Source organism: Taudactylus pleione, unplaced genomic scaffold, assembly GCF_031769625.1.
Source record: "Taudactylus pleione unplaced genomic scaffold, aTauple2 ptg000036l, whole genome shotgun sequence".
Lineage (NCBI taxonomy): Eukaryota > Metazoa > Chordata > Amphibia > Anura > Myobatrachidae > Taudactylus > Taudactylus pleione.
Window position 1 is genome coordinate 4,336,361 of NW_028284438.1, and position 23,907 is coordinate 4,360,267.

The 23,907-nt window shown below is 45.2% G+C and overlaps 1 protein-coding gene across 1 annotated transcript in view; it reads right to left on the minus strand.

Moving 5' to 3' along the window:
* Positions 1 to 23,575, minus strand: part of SEC24D (SEC24 homolog D, COPII component) — a 160,024-nt gene extending 136,449 nt beyond the window's left edge. Inside the window, exon 1 of the mRNA XM_088452248.1 lies at positions 23,400 to 23,575. The gene's annotated coding sequence lies outside the window, so the exon portion shown is untranslated. The remainder of the gene's footprint in view (positions 1 to 23,399) is intronic.
* Positions 23,576 to 23,907: the final 332 nt, after the last annotated feature.

Below are 23,907 nucleotides of genomic sequence, written 5' to 3' on the forward strand. Positions count from 1 at the left end.
AAATTTAATCTAACATTTTTAATTATCAAAGTAGCCAGATATAACTGGCAAACACACCATTCTGTCTACAATGAAAATCAAATATTATTTGGGAAGTTCTTCCCAACACTGTTGTATACTTGCTAACATTGGCAAGTCCCTCTCCAGGAGAGGGAGGTGAAGGTGGGCAGGTTGGAGGCGTGATATGGCAAACTGTATCAAAGCTGCACCCCTCTTCTTTTTTTTTTGGCACATTTTTCGACAAACATCGCTGGGGATGGGGGCCGCGATGACATGATTCATTGCGAATCATGTCACCAGGCCCCTTGCCCTGCCAATCTACAAGGAGACTTGTCCACTTTCCTGGAGACCCAAAGATACTTCTCTAAATTCAGGAGTCCACCGTAGATTATGGAGGAGCGGGCAAGCATGTGCTACTGCAGAAGTTACTACTAATGTGTTGAACTTGTAGGTTGCTTTGCTTTCACCATTTTGTCCAGTACATCCAAAATCAGCTCGATATAGTATATGTCTGGAGAGTGTGCTGGCCATTCCATGATGGATTTAAAGCCTATCATCTTATATTTTTCCTCAAAGGTAGTTCTGATATAGCCTGGAGGTATGTTTTGGGTCCTTATCTTGCTGAAGGATGAACCCTTGCCCAACTAGGCGCAGAAAAGAGGGTATTGTATGGTACTGCAAAATGCTGTGGTTCAGGGTGCTAGTCACTTTGTGCACGCCGCCGTCTTGATCCAGCAAGAGAGCCCCAGGCCATCATGCTTCCTCCTCCATGTTTGACAGTTGGTACCACAGGGGTTTACTTCTCAGTATGGTTAAGCTCGAAATTTAAAAACGGAATGCTTTTCATAGCAAAACATGAAATAAATCCCACCCACTAAGAAACCATCTTTCGCCTACTCAACATTGTACAAAAGCAATGCATAATGAACCAAATATTTCACATTTTGATTCATTGGTTCATAAGATCCTCTTTCAGTCCTCAGTAGTACATTGGCAGTGCTTTATGGGCCAGACATTATTCTTCTGTTTTTTGTAACCTAAGATTTTTTTTTAACATCTAGCAGTTTACTAGTTACTTTTGTAACATTTCAGGTTATTTGCTCGACTTGAATTGCTTACATTTTAATAAAAACAAATTGCTTACATTTTAATAAAAACTGTAAAAATGGGGGTGGTCTAAAACTTTTGACCAGTAGTGTATGTAGGAAGAAAAGGAGCAAATAATTGAAAACAAAGTTGATTTAATAAAGATATTACCTGTTTGCACTGTACTGTACTTACATTGTAATCATGACAAAAGGAAAAACATTTACTTGTATATTGGATAAATATGCAGATAGTTAGTCAGCAAGGACAACCTATGTAAATATATGCACATAGGGCCTGATTCAGACCCACTCGCGAGCGGCTGTCCGCTCGCAAGTGGGTCGATGTTCTGGACTGAGCATGCGCACGACGGAGGGAGCTCCGTCGTGCGCATGCGCCAGACGCGACGAGCGAAGGAAAGTCCTTCGCTCGTTGTGTCCGATCAAAGGGGGCGTGCTGTCAATGTTGATTGACAGCACGCCCCCTTTGGTAGGCGTGCCGGGGGCGTGCCTCCCTGACGGGGGCGTTTCCACGGGAACGCCTCCCGTCAAAAGCCGGCCCACTGACATCACTAGTGATGTCAGTGGGAGTGATTTTGGCTCTGATAGAGCCAAAATCACTCCGGAGCTTGCGGTTGAAAACCTCAACCGCAGGCTCCGGCTCGCAATTTCGATGGTCGCGATGGTCTCGACCATCGCGGCCATCAAAATGCACGCTCGTATAGCCTGTGGGTGGTGACCCACAGCTATACGAGCGTCCAGAAGGACGCTCCATTTTCATGGAGGCCGGCCCTCATTCAGAGCGTGCGCTCTGCTCAGAGCGTACGGCTCTGAATGAGGGCCATAGATTTAATTGTTAACAATTGTAGAACTGAACAAGAATTAGTTGCTTCCAAGATTCCACATACATAATGATTTAATGATACACTCAATCAACACAGTAAATGCTAGAAAAATAATGCACAAGTACAGCTTTCATAGAAGAGTATCCAGAAGAAAGCCCATTCTCTCCAAAAACAAAATAAATTGTAGTTCCTTTAGATTTTCTAAGATAAAAGACTTCTGGAACAACATACTCTGGACAGACAGGGCTATTCAACATGTCGCCCTCTTGTTGCTGGGGAACTACACATTCCAGCATGCCCTGCCACAATTGTAGCATGCATTAATAGCAACACTGCTGGGATCTGTAGTTCCACAGCAACTGGAGGGCCACATGTTGAATTACCCCTTGACTAGACAACATATCCAGCACCTCTCGCAGTCGTGTCGTTTCCATCTCAAAAATATTTCCAAGATCAAACCCTCTCTCACCCAGGATGCTACTAAAACCTCATACGCTCACTGGTCATCTCCAGATTGGACTACTGTAACCTCCTCATATCTGGCCTTCCAAACTCCCATCGCTGTCCTATTCAGTCTGTCCTCAATGCTGCTGCCCGGCTCATCTTCCTCTCCAAATGTTCTACATCTGCCTCCTCTCTCGTACAAGCCATCCACTGGCTCCCCTTCCCCTTCAGAAACCAATTCAAGGTTCTTACACTCGCTTACAAAGCCCTCACCCATTCCTCTCCCATTTAAATCTCTGACCCCATCTCCCTTCACTCTCCTGGCCGCCCTCTTCATTCAACAAATGCACGCCGCCTCTGCCAACTGATTACTGCCTCCCACTCTCACCTCCAAGATTTTGCACGTGCTGCTTCCCACCTTTGGAACTCTCTCCCTCTCCCCATCAGACTCTCCACCGCTCTACAATCCTTGAAACGGGCTCTCAAGACCCACTACTTCATCAAAGTCTTCCAGCTCTTATCCTAACCTGCTGCTACATGCTCCTTCCTTCCTGTCTACCTATGTCATGCATGTTTGTCTGCCCCATCCCTTTAGAATGTAAGCTCTTGCGGGCAGGGGACTCAACCCTCTTGTGCTTCTCTTTACTTTATTTTCATCTACTCCTTACTCGCCACTAGGGCACCTAACACTTGGTTGCTTATGCTGTTGTTTTTTGGGTGTTATGGTCGCTAATGTAGCAATGTATATTATCCATGTCCTTGTCCTGCACTGTATTCTATTGTAAGTCACTGGTCACGTATTTGTTTAAGTACTTTGTAAGGTGCTCCGGAACACTCGTGGCGCCATATAAATAAACAATAATAATAATAGACCATAGTGGAGTTTTTTTAGTGGTAATGAACAAAGGGCCTGATTCAGACCCATTCGCTATTTGCGGTCGTTCGTTCAAAAACAAGGGGTCTGAGTTAAAAAAAACCAAGTGACGTGGTCAATGACGCTGCTGGATTAATTATGCACTCCCTTAAAACGCCCGTTTTGACCTTTAAGCACGCCTGCGTTCGGATCTCCACTCCCCATTTTCAAGCACCTTCCCCTGTTACCACCCACATACGCCTCATTCTGTCACTCAAAATAGCAGGCATTCGCTATATTGCGAGCACATGAATTTCGGCCGCACTGACTGGTTCGCGCATGCGTATAACGATCCGTACACATGCGCAGATGTGCGAACATCGCTCGGAACGAGCGTACTGCCGCTAGCGAGTGGCTCTGAATGAGGACCAATGTCTGTCACGCACCAGAACATATAACCACAAGAATCACATACCAAATGTAATGCATAGTGGCAGAGGGGTAATATTTTGGGAATGTTTTGTAGCTACACCAGTCTCACAGTAATACCATAGGTGCTAAGTGTAGCTTATCATTACGGGGATACCCTGCTCAGTTGCAGCACCAAGTGTGTGGAAGGGGTTCGGTATGAAATCCCGACAACCAGAATCCCAACACCCATCAGAACGGCTGGTAAGTATTTTACCTACACCTACCCTAACCCTCCCTCCCCGATGCTAAACCTAACCCCCCCTCCTTAGTGCCTAAACCTAACCTGCCCCTCCCTGCACCCCTTCCCCCCCGGTGTCTAAACCTAACCTCTCCCCCTAGTGCCTAAACCTAACCTCCCCCTTCCCGCACCCTAATCTTAACAATCCCTCCCCGGTGCCTAGCCCTAACCCACCCTTAATGCCTAACCCTAACCCCGCTACCTAACACTAACCTGCCCCTAACACCCCGATACTAACTTTCGGGATGCTGACGGTCTGGATACTGGTGCCGGGATCCAGACCTGTCGGGATTTCAGCGCTGGTATTTAGACAATCGGCATCCCACACGCCAGGATGCCGACTACATCCTGTGTGGAAGGAGTCTGTGCACCGCACCAGTGACATCTTCAGCACTGATACCATCTTCTTTCCCCCACATTGAGAGAACTGTGCTGTGATATGAATAAAATCATATTCAGGCAGCAGTATTGCTGCTCTCAGGCCACACCTCATGGGGGCATGCGACGAGTCACAGGGGTATGGCCTCACGGCATGCCCAATCTAATGCAGGCAACCGGACCGGTCCAATTGGCCATCAGTCCCTCTGGCATTTGCCAGAAGTGCCAGATGGCCAGACCGGACCTGGCTTTTGTGCTCGTTGTTAGGTAACCGCTTCTCTTCTTCTTGAGAAAACAGAATAGGTTCTGCTGCTTAGTTCTTTGATCATGTGACTCAGGGGCTGAAACTCCAGACTCTCTATTGCAGGGGTTCCCAACCACGGTCCTCAAGGTACACTAACAGTCCAGGTTTTAGGGATAGCCATACTTGAGCACAAGTGCCTTAATTAGTACCTCAGTTTATTTGATTTAACCATCTGTGCACCATCATGGATATCACTAAAACCAGGACTGTTAGCGTGCCTTGAGGACCGAGGTTGGGAATCACTGCTCTATTGGGTCACCAAGCTTTTTAAGGATCCTTCTCATGTGCACCTGTGCTTGTGATAGCTTACTCAGGGCCTGATTCAGACCGGCTCGCGAGTGCAGTGTTCACAAGCAGGTCGATGGTCCCCCACTGCGCATGCGCACGCCGGCTCCGGCGTGAGCATGCGCGAGACCCGGCCAGCGACGGGCGCTCTGTCGCTACAGGTCTCGCACCAAAGTGGGGCGGCTGTCGATTGTGATTGACAGCTTGCCCTGTTTTGGAGGCGGGCAGGGGGGGGTGGCTGGCCAAACGGAGGCGATCCCGAAGGAACGCTTGCCATTTGGGGGCGGCCCCACTGACATCACGATTGATGTCAGTGGTTGAGCTTCCGGTTCTATTAGAGCCAAAAGCTCACTGGGGCTTGCGGGAACGAGACCCTACCACAAGGGTCTCGTCGCAAGCCCCGATGGTCGTGACCATCACGACCATCACCTGGCCGCTCGCTAAAGCTGTGGGTGGTCACCCACAGCTTAGCGAGCGGCCAGGAGTTCGTCTTTAAAAAAAAAACAGGGACGCCCTGATTCAGAGCGAGCGCTCTCAAAGAGCGTCCGGCTCTGAATCAGGCCCTCAGTGTGCTGATCCTGTGAATCTTGCCCTGTTGTCACATGGATTGTCTTTGAATTTTGCTTCTGATTTTGGCCTGTTACTAGACTTACTCTTGAGAGTTGCTTTCCCTGACCACAGATTGTTTATTATTATGTGTACTGTAGACATGGGGCTCGATTCAATTCAACGCAAATTGAATAGCGCCGGGAAGGAGCACCTGGAGCTATTCAATACAGCGCGCTGTTATGTCGGAGAATGGCCGTTCTCGTGCCCTAAACATGTTTAGTCATGAGAACCGATATTCTCCGAATAAACTACCCAGCGCAATGCTGTTTCCACGGTATTAAGGGCACTAAACAGCATCGCACCAGGAGTTATTTTGGACTTCCTTAGTAGGGCTTAACAGCGTGTTGAATTGAACAGTTTCGGGAGCTCCTTCCCGGCGCTATACAATTCGTGTTGAATTGAATCGAGCCCAAAGATGCACTTCCCCTTTTAGCTCTGTCACAGATAGTGTGAAAATATAGTGCAAGTGAAAATAGCTACTAGATATGCAAATTATTATAATCAGTCTCACTGAAATATAACAAAATAAATTAAGGGAAAAATGCATTGGAGGCCTCATTCTGTGAGCTTTGTGGCCTAGTATTTTGTGGCTGAGATGCTGCTGCTCCTTAACATTTCCACTTCATAATAACAATACTTATAGTTAACTGGATCAGCTCTAGCAAGGAAGATATTTGAGAAACTAACTTGGTGGAAATGTGGCATCCAATGACAGTGCCACACTGAAAGGCACTATTTGGTACGACCCATCCTACTGCTAATGTTTGACTATAAAGACTGCATGGCTGTAAGCTTAATTTTATGTTACCTGTTAGTAATGGGTGTGGCTGAAATGGCCACACTAATGCGGAAGGGGTATTCTCGTACTTTTGGCTGTATAGTGTATGTCATACTAGGACAAATTAAATTTTAACTCAAAAGTAAAACAGCTAGTCCAGCAAATCTCAGTGCTTGAAATGGAAGTTACTACAAGAAAACTGCACAAGAGATCAACTGACATTTAAGCATTGGCACTATGTATAAATAAAAGATGAGCTCTAGTATTATAAGGAACACTAAACTCCGCAATTAATATTTTCAGATATGAATAATGCTAAAATACATTATTTAGTGTTACATCTATATTCCACTGCAGTTCTGTTGAAAAGCAAAATAGTACTTCCCTGATCCACTATAAAAAGTAGAAGGTCCCATATCTTTAGGCCTGAAAGGATTTCATACAGGTCCAAACCAAAATCCTATCGCTCAAACACTGCCAGGTTAGATAGAATAGTACCTACTCGGCAGCTGGCAATCCGAAAAAAAGGGACATACGTGACAAAGTGGACATGGGGCCTTATCCACTACCGATCGCAACTGCAAATGGAATAGCTAATCCATTGCGATCGCTATGCTGTCGCAGCACAACATAAGGATGCCCACCTTACCTTACAGACATCCGTAATGTTTAGCAAGACTGCGAAACCATCGGTACAATTGAGTACCATCACAGCCTCATGCACACTTGCACAAACTCTGACCTCATTCAGAAATTGCTAACCTCATCGCAAGCTGCATACGGCATTGCAGTGGATAATTTATGCACGCCCATGCAACGGCATTTGAACACACTGGCATGCCTGCGTTTCACCAACAACCCCCCGGTATCACCCACAAAAGGTACTTCCTGTCAATCACTCTGTGATGGGTCTGCGTAGTTTCTGCGATCGCATTCCCGATCACAGTGGCCGACTGCGTGTGTATTAGCAGTTGCGATTCAAGCTGAATAAGCATAAACACTGCAATTATTTCACATATATTTATTATGAGCAGTACACAGCATTCACTATAAAGTATTGTCCAATAGTGTGCTCTTCAACACTGTTTTAGTTCCTCAAAATGTAGGTTGATTCAGTGTTGTTTAAAATATTGTGAGAGGAAAATCTGAACAATCCCCATGGGTGTGATACAGCAGTACACGCTAGTGCACTGCTGATTACAGATTCCCGATGTATGACCCATTCTGCGCATGTGCAGAACGGGTATGCGATCCCGCACACAGACTGGCAGTGATTGATAGTCTGCTACCATTTGTGGGTGGGGAGGGGGCGGCGATGCCCTCTGTTGGAGGGGAGAGAAGAAGCCATGATGTCCATCGGCTAACAGAGATTTTTCTAGCTTCTTCATCTCAACTGCGGCAGCCGGCTGCGTGACCCCTTGGGTCACCTTAGCTGGCCGATGTCCCGCAGAGAATCCGATGCTGCGTTGGACAACGCAGCTCGGATACGTAATGCAGCAGGAGGCATGACACCAAAATGCCGGCTCCTCTGCAATGACAGGAGCTGGGTGCTGCAGTGTGACATTCTCTTGCAGCACCCAGCTCCTGTCATAGAAGAGGAGCCGAGAGTGCAGATTGCCCACTGCCCAGTCTCCGGGAGCAACACAGCATCTCTGGTAATGCTGGGCTGCCCACGAAGTGATGTTATCAATATCCCCTGCGAGGTCACGCCCCCTTTATTTAGACCACTCCTCCTTTTTGAACGGACACGCCTCCGGTGTGCAGGGGGTATCCAGAGTGCTCACCGGGTGCACCAGACCCAGTGACGCCTCTGCAGAGGGATCCCATGGTGATCACAGTGGGTAGTATTATGCTCTACTGTATATACTGAGATCAAGCAAACTTGTAGGTCAATTTTATACAAATAACAAAGTCAACTGAGCTTATACTGTTTTTTATTTTTTTGTCAGTGAGGGTAATTTATAAATATGCATAACTGCATCCCTGCGGGACACACTAAATTATGCCCCCATCCCCTCAGACAGGGCACAGCTCCTCAATCTTTTCGCCTCCAACCCCACTGACTCCTAACTTAGTAGGAGGGAGGTTTGTGCAGCATCCTATTCCCCAGGAGGCGTATAGCACTTGGTTCAAGCTGCACAAGCTCCACATTCCCATCCCATTAAAGACATACAATAGAGAAGCAACAGCTGGCAATTTTCACAGTAATGGTGCGTACACACGTAGCAATATAAATGAGCAATTTGAATGATAACGATATTGTTATCGTTCAAATCGGTAATTTTTTGGGTCCCTACCCACTCACCATCGAACAGCGATAAGCGCCACGTATGGACGATAGCGATATCGTCCATCGGCCGTGCATGCAGGTCAACTTGCTCGATATCGAGTAGGTTATTATAGGGACCCGCGATCATTGATCGCGGGTCGTTATAGTTGTCGGTGAGTTGGTGGTGTGCTGGATGATCGATATCGATCATCCAGCACACCAGGAAGGGTGCAGGATGATCAGCCAGCGATATCGTATCGCTGGCTGATCACTACGTGTGTATGCACCATTAGTAAGCTGCTTCTACCCCATTTCAGCAGCCAATACTAATTCAGTTTTTAATGAAATTCAAAGTTTTACATATGAAGATACTGTGGGCCTGATTCAGAGCCGCTCGTAAGCGGCCGCTCGTTCGCTCCAAGCGATGTTCGCACATCTTCGCATGCGTATGGGTCGTAATGCGCATGCGCCAACCAGTCAGTGCGGTCGGAAATCGTGTGTTCGCAAAATTGCGAGTGCCTGCTAATTTGAGTGACAGGATGAGGTGTTTGTGGGTGGTAACAGGGGAAGGTGCTTGAAAACGGGTAGTGGAGATCCGAACGCAGGCGTGCCAAACGGTCAAAACGGGCATTATAAGGGTGTGCATAATTAACAAAGCAGCGTCATCGACCACGTCACATGGTTGTTTCTTAGCCTGAACTGTTCTCATGATTGCGGTAGGAAAATCCAACCACAAGCACTGCGAGCAGTTCAGACGCCTTTCGATGTACTCGATTAATCTAATAAATAGCGGAGATGACGTATGATGCAAGCGGCCAGGGGGCGTCTTTTCAAAATAGCGAGCGCATGTTTCGTTCGCTCGCTCAGACATAGAGGCGTTAACAGACTGCAAAGAGCGAGTGCTCAATTTAAATAGCCGGCCCCTTTTTCTGAACGAGCGAGCGCAAATAGTGTCTGGCTCTGAATCAGGCCCTGTGTGCGAGAGGCACAACATTTACCATTTTCTGATATGAAAAGCTACAGTAAGGTGAATGGTTTTTTGTTTGTTTGCTTGGCATGTGATGTGCCAGTAACTGCACTCAGGAAAGATAAAAAATATATACTGCGCTAGGTACCAGAGTGTGTGTATATATATATATATATATATATATATATATATATTATTGTGATCTGAATTACTTCAGATTGCACCACGTCATTGATTATAAACATGATATGTGTTCAGAAATGTCCCCTTGGTTTTGTGTCTAAATTATTGAAACATATGACTGCAGCAAGTATCAATAAATAAATAGTTACACTTTATCTCAATCAATGGGCATAATATTAACATAGATACATATCAAACAGAAATCAAAATAGCCATAAAAAAGGATAAAGCACAATAAAAAGCAATTTGTTATTAATTAGAAGATCGGTTGTTAAAAGGTCCCAGTTTAATAATCATGCTAGTTTTCCTATGCACCCTTAATTATTCAATTGGAATGTGAGAAGTGCAAAGTTCAGAATAAAAATTCATATACCAAAAATAATAAATGGTCAATATCTTATGGAAGTATATAAGGTTGCCTGTGCTGGCTTCCCAGCACAAATAAATACTGACTTAGATCCGGCGTGTTTTCTTTGCCATAGGTGGTACTGTCCTCTCCAGTTCCAGCTCTCCCCATCAATGTAATATATATATATATATATATATATATATATATAAACAAATAGTCTGGCACTCCTTGAAGTATGTTACTTAGCTAGTTGCCTGCACACAATCAAACATAGAAATCCCCATAGATGCGGCACTCCACACTCTGCAAGCATGGAGTGCCGCATCTATGGGGATTTTATATATATATATATATATATATATATATATGTATATATGTATATATATATATATATATATATATATATATATATATAGAGGAGGAAGGTGCGGCACTCTGGCATATGAAGAAATGGCAACACGCAGTGGTTGTTTTTCAACGTTTCAGTTCACTTGGAACTTTTTTCAAGATAACAGTTTAATGATACAAACATACCTTAAAAAGAAGAAGCCACACCTCGTGAGACGCCTCTCAGCCGGAACTGGGACTGCACACCCGCCCGGTGGCGCCAATAGATGACGTCATCGCGCTCCTACGTGGGATAGCGACGACCCCATCAGTGACCCCATCACCATGGTTACCCATCACAACAATTACATAAATATTTTAAAAAAACATATAGAACGAAATACATCACAATTACTTCATGTTCAGCACTGTTGTTAGAAGGACATCTTGTTACAACCCTTTATTGCTACTAAGACCAACACTAAATATCATCGTTGCAAAAAACTGCAACCGATGTATACCTAGATTATATCACTATAATAAATACATATTCAGGGCTATAGCAGCCACACAAATGTCTAATATATATATATCCTACCGTAGGGGTCCCACATCGATATTCCTAAAAGGGGGGGACTACTACCCTCCTGTAAAGATGACCACCTCACAAGAAGCATGTATAGGAAATGTTTTCATTTAGCCCCCGGGGGTGTACTACATCCAAACGAGTGATCCAACGAGCCTCGCACTGCAGTAATTTGGTGGCCTGATCACCACCACGTAGAAGAGGAGGGATGTGATCAATCATACGGTAGCAAATACTGGCTACCGGATGATTACACATGGCAAAATGCCGTGCCACCGGCTGTTCACTAGAACCCACCTCAAGAGCTTGGCGGATGGCGGACCGATGCGCCGCCATGCGCTCCTTAAATTTTCTTTCGGTCTTACCAATGTAGGTAAGACCGCAAGGACAGATAATTTGGTATACCACAAAGTTGGCATTGCAACTCAACGAAAATCTAATAGAAATTCTTTTGCCACTATGTGGGTGTGCAAAGGAGTCTCCAGGTATGAGGAATGTATGTACATGTACATTTAATGCACCCCACTTTTTTCTGTAAAAAGGATCTGTTAGTGGGAATTTTATTTATTTTAGAAATGTCCGTTTTGACCAAAAGGTTTAGTAGCAATAAAGGGTTGTAACAAGATGTCCTTCTAACAACAGTGCTGAACATGAAGTAATTGTGATGTATTTCGTTCTATATGTTTTTTTAAAATATTTATGTAATTGTTGTGATGGGTAACCATGGTGATGGGGTCACTGATGGGGTCGTCGCTATCCCACGTAGGAGCGCGATGACGTCATCTATTGGCGCCGCCGGGCGGGTGTGCAGTCCCAGTTCCGGCTGAGAGGCGTCTCACGAGGTGTGGCTTCTTCTTTTTAAGGTATGTTTGTATCATTAAACTGTTATCTTGAAAAAAGTTCCAAGTGAACTGAAACGTTGAAAAACAACCACTGCGTGTTGCCATTTCTTCATATGCCAGAGTGCCGCACCTTCCTCCTCTACAATTACCTTGTCGTGAGGGCACCGGCAGCAGTTATTTATACGTTATTTGGAGTGCCAGTCCTTTCCACGTGTATATATATATATATATATATAGACTGGTACATAGCGCAGTATATATTTTTCATCTTTAATTATTTCTCTTCTTTTGAAGTTAGCACTAAACTTCTTATACTTGCTGCTGGTTGTTTTGAAGTCGATATTAGATGGAATTTGCAGAAGCGCTGGGGGCTTGGTAGTTCCTTGTAACTGCACCCACATGCAAAAACCAAATTGTCTTTCGAGGTATGTTATCATTAAATGATATTCAAGGGTTGGCAATTGCAAATCTTCCTCTTGCAGAGTACTGTTTTTTAGAAGGAGACTTGGACTGGCTAGAGAAGCAGAAGGTTTTCATCTTACTGCTGCCAGTATCGCTGGGGAGCTGGGCATCCCTCAAGTGCTCTGACAGTGCGAAGACGGGAGAAGCAGTTCCCGCAAACAGCCTGTAAACAGCAGCGTCTCCCAGCGGCACACACTGTGACACTAGAGACAGAGCATCTGACCTTACCAATGTTATACTTGATTGATTTTAGCATTGGTACAAGCAATACCTGGTGGCTGATTGTTTTTTGATTTGGGAACTTTAAAAAGTTGTTTTACGCACTATGGAGCACCCCTTGTACACTTTTCCTTGATAGATTGATAGATTCCTTGGCATTCGGGGTTTTCATGCTGCGGCCCCTCAAATTGAGGGGACACTAGTGGTTCTATTATTACTATCGGATTGAAGGAGGAAAAGACTGCACTAAATTAGTGGTTGTGGACTATTCTTATATTTTTCTAAGTGTGTATGCGTGTGTATGCTTCCCCTTTCCAAATTGTTCATGAATCAGTCTTCATGTCTAAAAAACTAGTGTTTCTTTGAGGTGTAAATGACTTATTAAACACGGCTCCTGCTAGTTTACAAAATTTTAATAAATGGGGGTGTTTTTCACAGTTGCGACCAATCAAACGCAGTCATCATTATCAACTTTACACTTACATCAGAGTCTGAGCCGACAGAAGTCAGACAACCTCAGGAGGCTGCATTGAGACATTTCAGTTGCGATGTTTGTCTCAATTTGTGATTACATGACCATATCATGTCCTTACGGTCCTTTCGTTGTGACTGCATGCCCACTGCAGTCGCATTCATGCCCACTTCCTGCGATTCTACACCCGTTCCAGCCTCGGGCTCAGTCCCCTTAGTCGCAGAAAGTCTCAAGTCTAAGTTGAGACAAAAAAAAATCAATGAATCTGAAAAGACGCATATATGTCGTGACAAACCTCCCAAATGTCCTGATTTTGATGAGACAGTCCTACTTTTCAGGCACTGTCCTGCTGTCCCACCTGTGGGATCAGTGTCCTGCAGGGGGAAAAGGTTGGCAGGTCTCTCACCTGCTGCTCTGCATAGGAAAACAGTGGTAAATGGATGCTGCAGCATCTAAACATTAGTGAGAGGTACTGGAGCAGCTCAGGAAGCACCTCGCGTGCCCCGTGAGAAAAAATGGGGGCGTGATGTGTGGCCATTCCCCACATTTGGAAGCCAATCCCCCTTTTTGAGCGCACAAAGTCCGCTCCTCACCTCACAGATGTTGAAAGGAATGCAGTGTGAAAAAGTAAGGAACTATGGCCCGTATTCAATTAGCCACGAAAAGTCGTAATCCACGGAAAAGGATCGCGGATGACGCCATTTCACCTGGCGGAAACTCATCTCCGTATTCAATTGCAAACACTTTTCGCAACCGCGGAAAGTCAATGCAATGTAATAGGCGAAAAAGTTTCGCCTCTGAATAAGTGGTGAAAAAAAGTACAAAATCGTTATTTTGCGGTGCAAAGGTGGGGAAACCACTCTGAACCCTTGGGACAGTCCCCCAAAGGATAGCTGTGTCAAAAAATCCCAAGCAAAAACGTAAGAACACCCCAAAAAAGTACTTTCATTTTGAGGTCAAATAAGTGCAAAGTTGGGGTGCAAGCATAAAAGCTAGCAAAATAAACTTTTGGGGGGTCTGCAAGGGGTTGCAATCAGGAAGCCGATGGTCGAATGCCGACCGCTGGCTTCCCAACTGTGTAAAGCCGACAAGGGACTAATGATAGGCGTCAAAATCCCGATGCCTATTATTATCCCTACGCCGGGAGCCCGTCTCCCAGGAATACCGCACGAAGGTAAGCCGGGCGGCGGGGAGTGGACAGCCGCCTTTTAGGTTAAGGGCTCCCAGGGAGGACTTAGGGTTAGGAACCCCCCCCCTGGGAGGGTTAGGGTCAGGCTAGGGGAAGGGGGGTAGGTTTAGGCACCCCCGGGGGAGGTTAGGGTTAGGCACCCCACCAGGGAGGGTTAGGTTTAGGCACTTACAGGGTGGTTTAGGGTTAGGCACTAGGGTGGAAGGTTAGGGTTAGGCACCCCTAAGGGAGGTTTAGGGGGGGATAGGGTTAGTGTTACTTACCTTAATCCCCAGTCGGGATATTCACTGCCGACAGTCTTCCGGTGTCGGGATTTGAACCGCCGGACATAGGTCCAGCGGTCATTAATACCGATCCCTCTGCAAGGATGGGTCAGGTTTTTTTTTATTGCAGATGGTTGCTGCTGGGGGGTTTTTCAAGTTTTTTTAAACATCACTTTTGAGACTTTAAAATATGCTAGCACCCATTTTCAAGTACCCCAAATTTGACAGGACTATTTATTTCTACAAAAAAGTACTGCTTAATGCCACTCTTCACCACTTGTGCAAAGACGCTAATTACAGACAATTGACACAACTTAAGTACCCAAAACAGCTTTATTAGGGCTATTCGGGGACCTCTACATTGATCCCCAATGTTAGTGCATCTTTTTGGGGTGTTCTGGCAGGTCTCCTTATTTCTGACAGCACTTTCCGCCTGTCCGACTTCGCGGGTTGCTGTTTTCGCGTGTTTTGGAATTGAATATGGCGAATAGCAGGGAAGCGCCCAATAAGTTTCCGCGTCCAAAACACGCCATGTCGGCGGAAAGTCCAGTAGGCAAAACTTTATCGGGGGTGCGAAACAAATTGAATACGGGTCTAAATCTTTAGGGAACGTGCTTATTTTTTAATCTTTATGCTCCATTAAATAAGAATTTTATTAATCGAAGGTACCCTCTACGACACCAGACTCTGCAAACCTATTAAATACTAAAGGCTAACAAACTTATATGTTCTATTATTAGCATTTACTACAAGTCCCCAATTCTCAATTAATTTTACATGTTTCAATTATGCACATAATTTGCAGATAAGATGAAAGACATTAAAAGTGAAGTAGGACTACATCAATAATTATAAAATGAAACCTAGGGGGCAATTCAATTCAGTGCCATTTGAATAGAGCTGGGAAGGAATTCCCATAGCTATTCAATTGACCTTTGGTAAGAATTTGGTTGTAATGCTGGGCATACACGGCAAGATAAAATGTCTGCAGACCGACAGACATTTTATCTGGCAGCCTGCCAGCCGCAGATGTCCGCAGCATAGCCAACATTTGCGCTCCGCCCCCGAGGGAGGAGACATTTCCCTGTTCCTTCCATGGGAAGGAACACAGGAAATATCTGTCTGTCAGCCGCAGCTGGGCATACACTGCCCGATGCGGCCGACAGTTTACCGGTAAATATCACATCGGACGGGCATGCTGGACAATCCGGCATGCCCGACCGAGCAATATTTAACCCTTGGTCGCCCCCCCCCACGCTACAATTATCGGGGCGATCTGTGGATATCAGGCGGATCGCCCCGATAATTGTAGCATGATTGGCCAGCTTAAGTCAAGTTGTCTAAAGACAGACAGATAGATAGATAGATAGATAGATAGATAGATAGATAGATAGATGGATAGATAGATAGATAAATTCTGTAGACCAATGTTTATGTTATGCCTACTGGAAGTAAAAACAAGTTATGCCACTTTTCATTCCAGGTCTTTGACATTTAAAGGATAATGTGCCCAAGAGAATTTGCACTAAGAATAAAATCACTTTTATTACGCAATCACTGCAAATCCTTGTCTAAAATAATCCAAAGCTATATGAGAACAGTAAAGCTCATTATGATGATGAAGTTCAAATGCAGTGTAATGGGTTAGGTCACATTATTGATTTAATTTGGCAATGTTGATATGGTGGCTACCAATTCAGTTATGGTGGTATATTTTTGGTCAAATGTGCTCCCTCTTTAGCTGGGTGTCCTCCTGTACTCACACTATTTATCTTTATTTATCTGTACTACTGTACTATTTATCTGTACTACTGTTCCACCCAGGGGCATCTTAAGAGAGGAGGGGGCCCATGTGCACACCCCGTGCGGGGCCCCCTCCTCTCCCCCCGGTGGCCGGCAGCCAACTGATGCGGCTGGCCAGCCACCAGAGCATTAGAAGACTCCGGGCACTAGAGTGTGCCCGGAGTCTACTGCGCATGCGCAGAACACCAGAACCACGGACAGGTAAGTTTAAAATAATATGGGTGCAGGGTGTGCGGTTCAGGGCCCCCCTGGACCTGGGGGCCCGTGTGCCCCGCACACACTGCAACCATTATAGATACGCCACTGGTTCCACCTCGTCTGACTGCATTGAGGGCAGAGGAGATGTCAGCAGCTGTAGTCCAACATGGTGCTTCACTGAACACTCAAATTAAGCTCCCTGGCAGCTTTATTCTCTACATGTGTGTAATGCTGGGTACACACTAGACGATGTGTGTACACAGCGACGGCAGATGCGACTAGACCAGAGGTTCCCAAACTCGATTCTCAAGGCACCCTAAGGGCTATTTCACACCTGCCGGTTTTCACTGGCCGGCAAAAATCCGGGCGTGTTTTTGTCGGGTGTGACATTTAGTGATGGATGGAAGCGGATGGGTCCTTTCACACGGTACGGGCACGGCACGGGCATGGCATGATCGCCGTGTTACAGCCAGGAATATCCACTGAGAAGGACTGCTGCTGTGCCGTGCCCGTGCCATCCCTGTAGGTCAGTGGTGTATAGGAAACAATGTTTCCTTTCACACACACCGGCCGGCTTGTACAGCTCCTGCTGCTGCTGCGCATGCCCAGAATAAGTAGTAAAAAAAAAAAAAACAGTAAAAACGTCTCAAAGCCGCAGCGTGTGAAATGCACTGAGTGCCTGAAAAAAACGGCCAGCTTCTGCCTGGTTTTTTGCCGGCCGGGCAAAACCGGCAGGTGTGAAATAGGCCTAACAGTCCAGGTTTAAGGCTATCCATGCTTGTAAACAGGTGACTTAATTAGTACCTCGGTCAATTTTATTTAACCACCAGTGCTTAACCATGGATATTTCTAAAACCTGCACTGTTGGGGTGCCTTGAGGACCGTGCTCGGGTACCTCTGGACTAGACGATATATATCGGGCAGTCCGTACACACTGCACGATCTGGTGTATGACCGACCGATATGTCATTCCTCCGCCACATCCAGAACCATGATGTCAGTTGTCAGATCTTCAGATTGGCTTGCACTGCAGGCAGAATTGAAGATGCGATGAACGACACACAGGAGCGTGCAATAATGTATTCACACTGGACGATTTATAAAACACAGATGATGTGACTCGTTATTATAAGTGCTATACAATACATGACATAAAACTACAAATAACATAAGTTAATAGAAAATAATACATCCCTTGTATTGAATTCAAAGAGGGAAACACGCTGATGATCAGATGAATCCTCCTCAGGAATAAAACACACTACAGTACAGGTGACTGCGGTGGCCTCAGCACAGTGGTTGAAAAACGCTGGTCTAGTGTGTACCCAGCTTATGTGCTTCAGTCCTAGTATTGGTGAAATTGGGAGCTTTCAAAGACAACATGCAGATCGACTAGAAGAAGTCTAAAACTTTCAGAAGACTTGAAGAAAGGGATCCTGGTATTCGCCATTTATAAGGAGGCATATGCAATTCAATTAACCCTATGACCAAAACCGCTATAGAAATAACAAAGTACGAGGCGCAATGGACTCCATAAAAAAGTCAACTTGATCACTTATAAATGGGCATGGTTCATTTCATAGAATAGAATTTTAGCATTGTTTGGAGGGTACGGAAAGTTAATTCCTAGCAGCTGTACTAGAGGTGTGATTAAAAGCAACCTAGCTTGAAAAAAATTCTTCTTAAATGTGAAAGCATTGTGAAAGTTACAAAGATAGGCTGTATATGTAATATTCCACATAATTCTACAATAGATATAACATAACAGAACATGTTTCAGCTGTTTCCAAACCCCCAGGGGAGTATTTATTGTGTGCTTTACTTCCTGCACATTTATAAAAAAAAAAAAAAAAGACTGCCATGAAGCTATCTAGGAATATTCTAGGAAATGCTACCCATAAACAGTAAAAGAACCACAACCAAAACAAAAAGGACTACGACTTAAAAAAAAATAAATCTAAAATATATATATATATATATATATATATATATATATATATACACATATATATATATATACACGACCTTTCCATATTATTGTGTTTCAAAGTTTTAAATTATAAACAAAAAATATATTTAAATAAAAAATAAAGGCCCTCAATCAGAGCCGTACGCTCTGAGCAGAGCGCACGCTCTGAATGAGGGCCGGCCTCCATGAAAATGGAGCGTCCTCCTGGACGCTCGTATAGCTGTGGGTCACCACCCACAGGCTATACGAGCGTGCAGTTTGATGGCCGCGATGGTCGTGACCATCGCGACCATCAGAACTGCGAGCCGGAGCCTGCGGTTGAGGTTTTCAACCGCAAACTCCGGAGTGATTTTGGCTCTATCAGAGCCAAAATCACTCCCACTGACATCACTAGTGATGTCAGTGGGCCGGCTTCTGACGGGAGGCGTTCCCATGGGAACGCCCCCGTCAGGGAGGCACGCCCCCGGCACGCCTACCAAAGGGGGCGTGCTGTCAATCAACATCGACAGCACGCCCCCTTTGATCAGACACAACGAGCGAAGGACTTTCCTTCGCTCGTCGCGTCTGGCGCATGCGCACGACGGAGCTCCCTCCGTCGTGCGCATGCTCAGTCCAGAACATCGACCCACTTGCGAGCGGACAGCCGCTCGCGAGTGGGTCTGAATCAGGCCCTAAGTTTTTTCATAAATTTGTATTTCTATAGCACAAAGTTACATGCATTTAGTATCTTCTTCAACATTTGTGTATATAATACACTCATAACTGTATTCAAACGACTCCAGGGCAGCTGACCCTTACAAACAGAGGCCCTATTTTGTTAATGTGTTTATAATATTAAATATGCTTTATTATTTCTATGTTTGACAGTTTAGTTAGACTGGAGGTGATTACCCAAAATCCATCAATGCAATATCCACCGTAACTCTATTAATAAAAAGAGGAGGATTTTATTTTGTGATCTGAAAGCAAACAATCAGCTCCAGCTAATCAGAGCACTGTTCAGAGGATACAATTCCAATAGGATAATTAACTCATTGACACATAGCAACCAGTGAATGACAGGAAACTACCACAATAAAAAAGTGACAAGCTTACAAACTAAACGGAAACATACTAAATTAAAATAGCCATGTGCACTGCACCACACTCTTCCAAAGATCGCTACATACTTGTCACAACTCTTGCTGGGATAATATGGATGTTGGCCGTACTTGTAGGATTTGCGAATACCTAGAATAGAAGCACTGAATATAATGTATCGGTGGTTTACCCCAGGGACCTCCGCAAGGGGGTTTGCAATTCGCTGCATCCGTTATGCAGGTTGCGGTCCTCTGACTGGTTTCCTAATCTGCAGCTGGTGGACGCTGGAGGAACTAATGGCAGGCAGCATACTGGGCACCGTGAGGAGTACTGAAGAGTAGTCGTCAGAAATAGGTCAGAACCAGACAGGCAGTACAGTACCAGGGGACAGGCAGAGTCAGGTCAGAAGGATGCCAAAGTCAGAGCCAGGAAGTCCCTACAAGCAATACCAAGGGAGCAGACAAGGAGAATGGTCAGATATACTGGATCAGAACTCAAGTACACTGGGAGTTCATGCAGAACAGACTCTGTAGATCTGGTGGTGAGCCTAATACTCTGGCACTAGTGCTCAGAGACTTCATTAAATAGGGATTCAAATTTGGCGCCAATGTGACGTAACGTTTGGTGCACCTATCACTTTAAACCCACCTGGAGAAAGAGCCATCTGCAACAGCAGCTGAACAGATGGGGAGATGACGGCGGTCCACGCAGCAGCAGGAGAGAGGGTCCGCTGGTAGCGAGGAGGATTTCACCAAATCAAGTGACGGCCGGCAACCGAGCCATAGCTATCCTGAGGAACCAGCGCTGCCAGACCCAGTAAGAAGGAGCCTGGCTCCAGGACAGTGACAATACTGTATACTTCATCAATTTCCCCTGCACTGCAACAAACCTGCATTTCTCCTCTTTATTACCTCCTACCGTCCCCTATATGTTCTCTTCCAGGATTTGCCTGTCTTCTTCAATGACTGTCAACTTTTAAACAACCTTCCTTAAATATGGCCTATCCTCATCCCCATGCAGTAAATAATAATAATAAATTAATAAGGAGCCATCAGCACTGTATGCCCAGAACACAAATCTAGGAAGAATATCACTAGGACACAGGGAAGCAATTTTCAGCACTGCTAAAGAGGACTGGAAGGATGCATTCCGTCTGCTCTGCAAATACACAGCTCAATTCAGCTCCTGGTGGCTTATTATTTTAGTTTATTTATTCATTATCAGTTATTTATATAGCGCACACACATATTCCGCAGCACTTTTACAGAGAATATTTGGCCATTCACATCCGTCCCTGCCTCAGTGGAGCTTACAATCTATATTCCCTACCACATGCTCACACACTATGGTCAATTTTGTTGGGAGCCAATTAACCTACCAGTATATTTTTGGAGTGTGGGAGGAAACCGGAGTACCCGGAGGAAACCCACAAAAGCACAGGGAGAATATACAAACTCCACACAGTTATGGCCGTGGTGGGAATCGAACCCATGACCTCAGCGCTGTGAGGCAGTAATGCTAACCATTACACCATCTGTGCTGCTTAATAAGGAAGTATAGAGGAAGGAATCCCTTACCTGTAACATGGCAAAGAACAATGAAGTTATTGTTGGCCAAAAGCATTTAACACCTTTAATACATATAAACAGACGCAGTTCCATTATTTCAAATTGTATTTTGATCATTCATCCTTATTGGTTGTCATCAATACGAGATATTCGTTCTGACCGATGATGTAATATGTGATTGCTGCTTAGACAGAGCATTTAAGGCCCCTACACACTAGACGATTTTGAAAACGACTTGGCCGATTCAGTGTGTATGCACTATATCACAGGTTCTCAAAGTCGGTCCTCAGGACCCCAAACAGTGCATGTTTTCCAGGTCTCCTCAAAGAATTACAAGTGAAATAATTAGCTCTACCTGTGGATCTTTTCAAATGTGTCAGTGAGTAATGAATAAACCTGTGAACCTGCTGGGTGATCTGGAAAACATGACCTGTGTGGGATCCTGAGGTCCAAGTTTGAGAACACTGCACTACTGTATATCGTGCGTTGCGTGCTCCTGTGGGGCCGTCAGCCGCATCGCCTGATCTTTTGTACATGCAGTCATATCATGCAGCTGGGGCCGGCATATTGGGCAGTCGGGCATCGGATCGCCCAGTGTATACGGACCGCCTGATATGGCCGCCCGTCGCATCGCTGGGTATACAGGTCGTTTATGTGTACACAGCTTTACATTCACACTGAGAAACAACTGGGTTACTTTTCTAATAGAACATACAATAAAATATGGATGCTACTTATAAGTCTTAAATATTAACAGTAAGGGGCTGATTCAGAGTTACATGCAAGTCAACTGCAATTGTGGATATTTGCCTGTTTGTCAACTTGTTCACATCTATTCAGTCATACTGCACCCATCCATATGCTTGTGCAAATAGCAGTCATTATTATCAGCGAATAACTGCATCAGCACTCTACCAAGTGCAAGAGATCTGTCTGAAATCGGACGGATCTCTGTGTACACCCAACTCAGTGTAACACGCAACTGTATCTAAATTCCCTTGACACGGCCTCTGTAAACCTAACCTATGTGTGAGTGCACCTTTGCCACCCAGTTAAGCCACTTCAGCCACAAGTGGAGTTGCAACTGAGATGTTATGATATGTGTGCGCTCAGCTACAGAGCATGTGCAGTGCTACAGACCAACAAAAAGAGCCATCTGCAAATGATCTTGTAATCCTGAATTAGCCCCTAAATGCCTAGAACACAAATTTGGTCTTTTAACTGATAAATATAGATTCCAATATTGTGAAGAAAAAGTAAATGATGCAACTGCCATTTGGGAGCACTGCTGGAAACCACGTATGCATCCTATATTAATGTGCATTTTATTTGTGTACTAATTGCGTGATTGTATCAAGCGCACATTCAGCAAGCAAACACTGCCCATATACTATCAAAATTGGGCAAAATGACCAGGCACCACCTTAAGTTCTCACTTTGGAAATAACACTAATAATTATATATGTACATACAGCACATCGTAAGTTTAATGATGCACAAGGGATTCCCACTTCCCTTTTCTCTGTATCCTATAAGCTGGATACACACTATATACAATGTGTGACCCAGCCGAGGGAGCGATGTGATGTAACGATACATTGTGCACTGTACACACTGCACGATCCGGTGTATGGCTATGTGATGCGCTGTTACATGCTGCATGTAACAGCATCTGGTCGTTTACCACATCCTTCCATTTGCTGGGCAGCAAAGCAGACGGGATGATGAGATGAACGACAATTGTGCATGTGCAATCAGGCGTACACACTGTGCGCAATATATCGTTCCAATCCGCGTTGGAACAATATATTGTACGATATATCATATAGTGTGTACCCAACTATACTTATGAATAGTGCTGTGTACATTACTTACATTAATGGCACGTGTGTGTTCCCAAATTAAGAAACAAAACAAAACTATGCATAAACTTTTAACATTTACAGTACTTCCAATACTAGAATGCATAGGGTCCACTCATCTCATATTTTGGCCCATATGTTCATACTTTTTTACCTACTGTACACAGGCCAGATACTTAACTACTCAAAATTTTACATTTTTAATGAAAAGTAATGGCATTTACTGTAACATACATACATGTGACAGAACTATCATTACATCATTTACATAATAAGTATGATCACTAAAAACTATCATCCTTCTGTCCCTCTATTTATCTTAAATTATTTCTGCTGACATATGACACGTGTCCTGCATACACAGTAACAGCACCTGTGCCACCTCTACTCCCTCACCCTGCCCAGTCTCCCCATGGTCACATCTGACACCTCTTCTAACATCCCGCTAGTCTTATTACAGCAGCCTGCCAGTCACACAGTGGGAGCCGGTCAGTGGGTTACCTGGGCTGACAGTGACGTCCCTGTCGGTACCACGGTCCTAGTTGTTGGGAACTTGCAGCAGCGGAGCCGGTGGCACAGGGGAGCGAGCTCTGCCACGTCAGACAGCAGCCACAGCTGGTGCGCGCACACGCCGATAGACTCTCACTGCTCGGATGGGGGCGCGCATCTGCTAGACTCTCACTGCTCGGCCGGGGGCGCGCATCTGCTAGACTCTCACTGCTCGGCCGGGGGCGCGCATCCCCAAGACTCTCACTGCTCGGCCGGAGCGCACCCGTCCTGTGCTTCCCCTCCACCTGCACGTGAGCGCGTACCACGTCACCACTGGATGCAGGACTCGGAGGCGTCGTACAGTTATCACAGGTCATCATCCCTTACCTGCCGCGCTGCTGTGTGCTGAGGATAATGCCGTGCAGAGCAACACACAGCTCTTTTATTGTTAATGTAATCCATCCGAGAATGATGTTGTGTTTAGAAACTTTGTACTGGTGGCATCTTTATTTAACGCTTG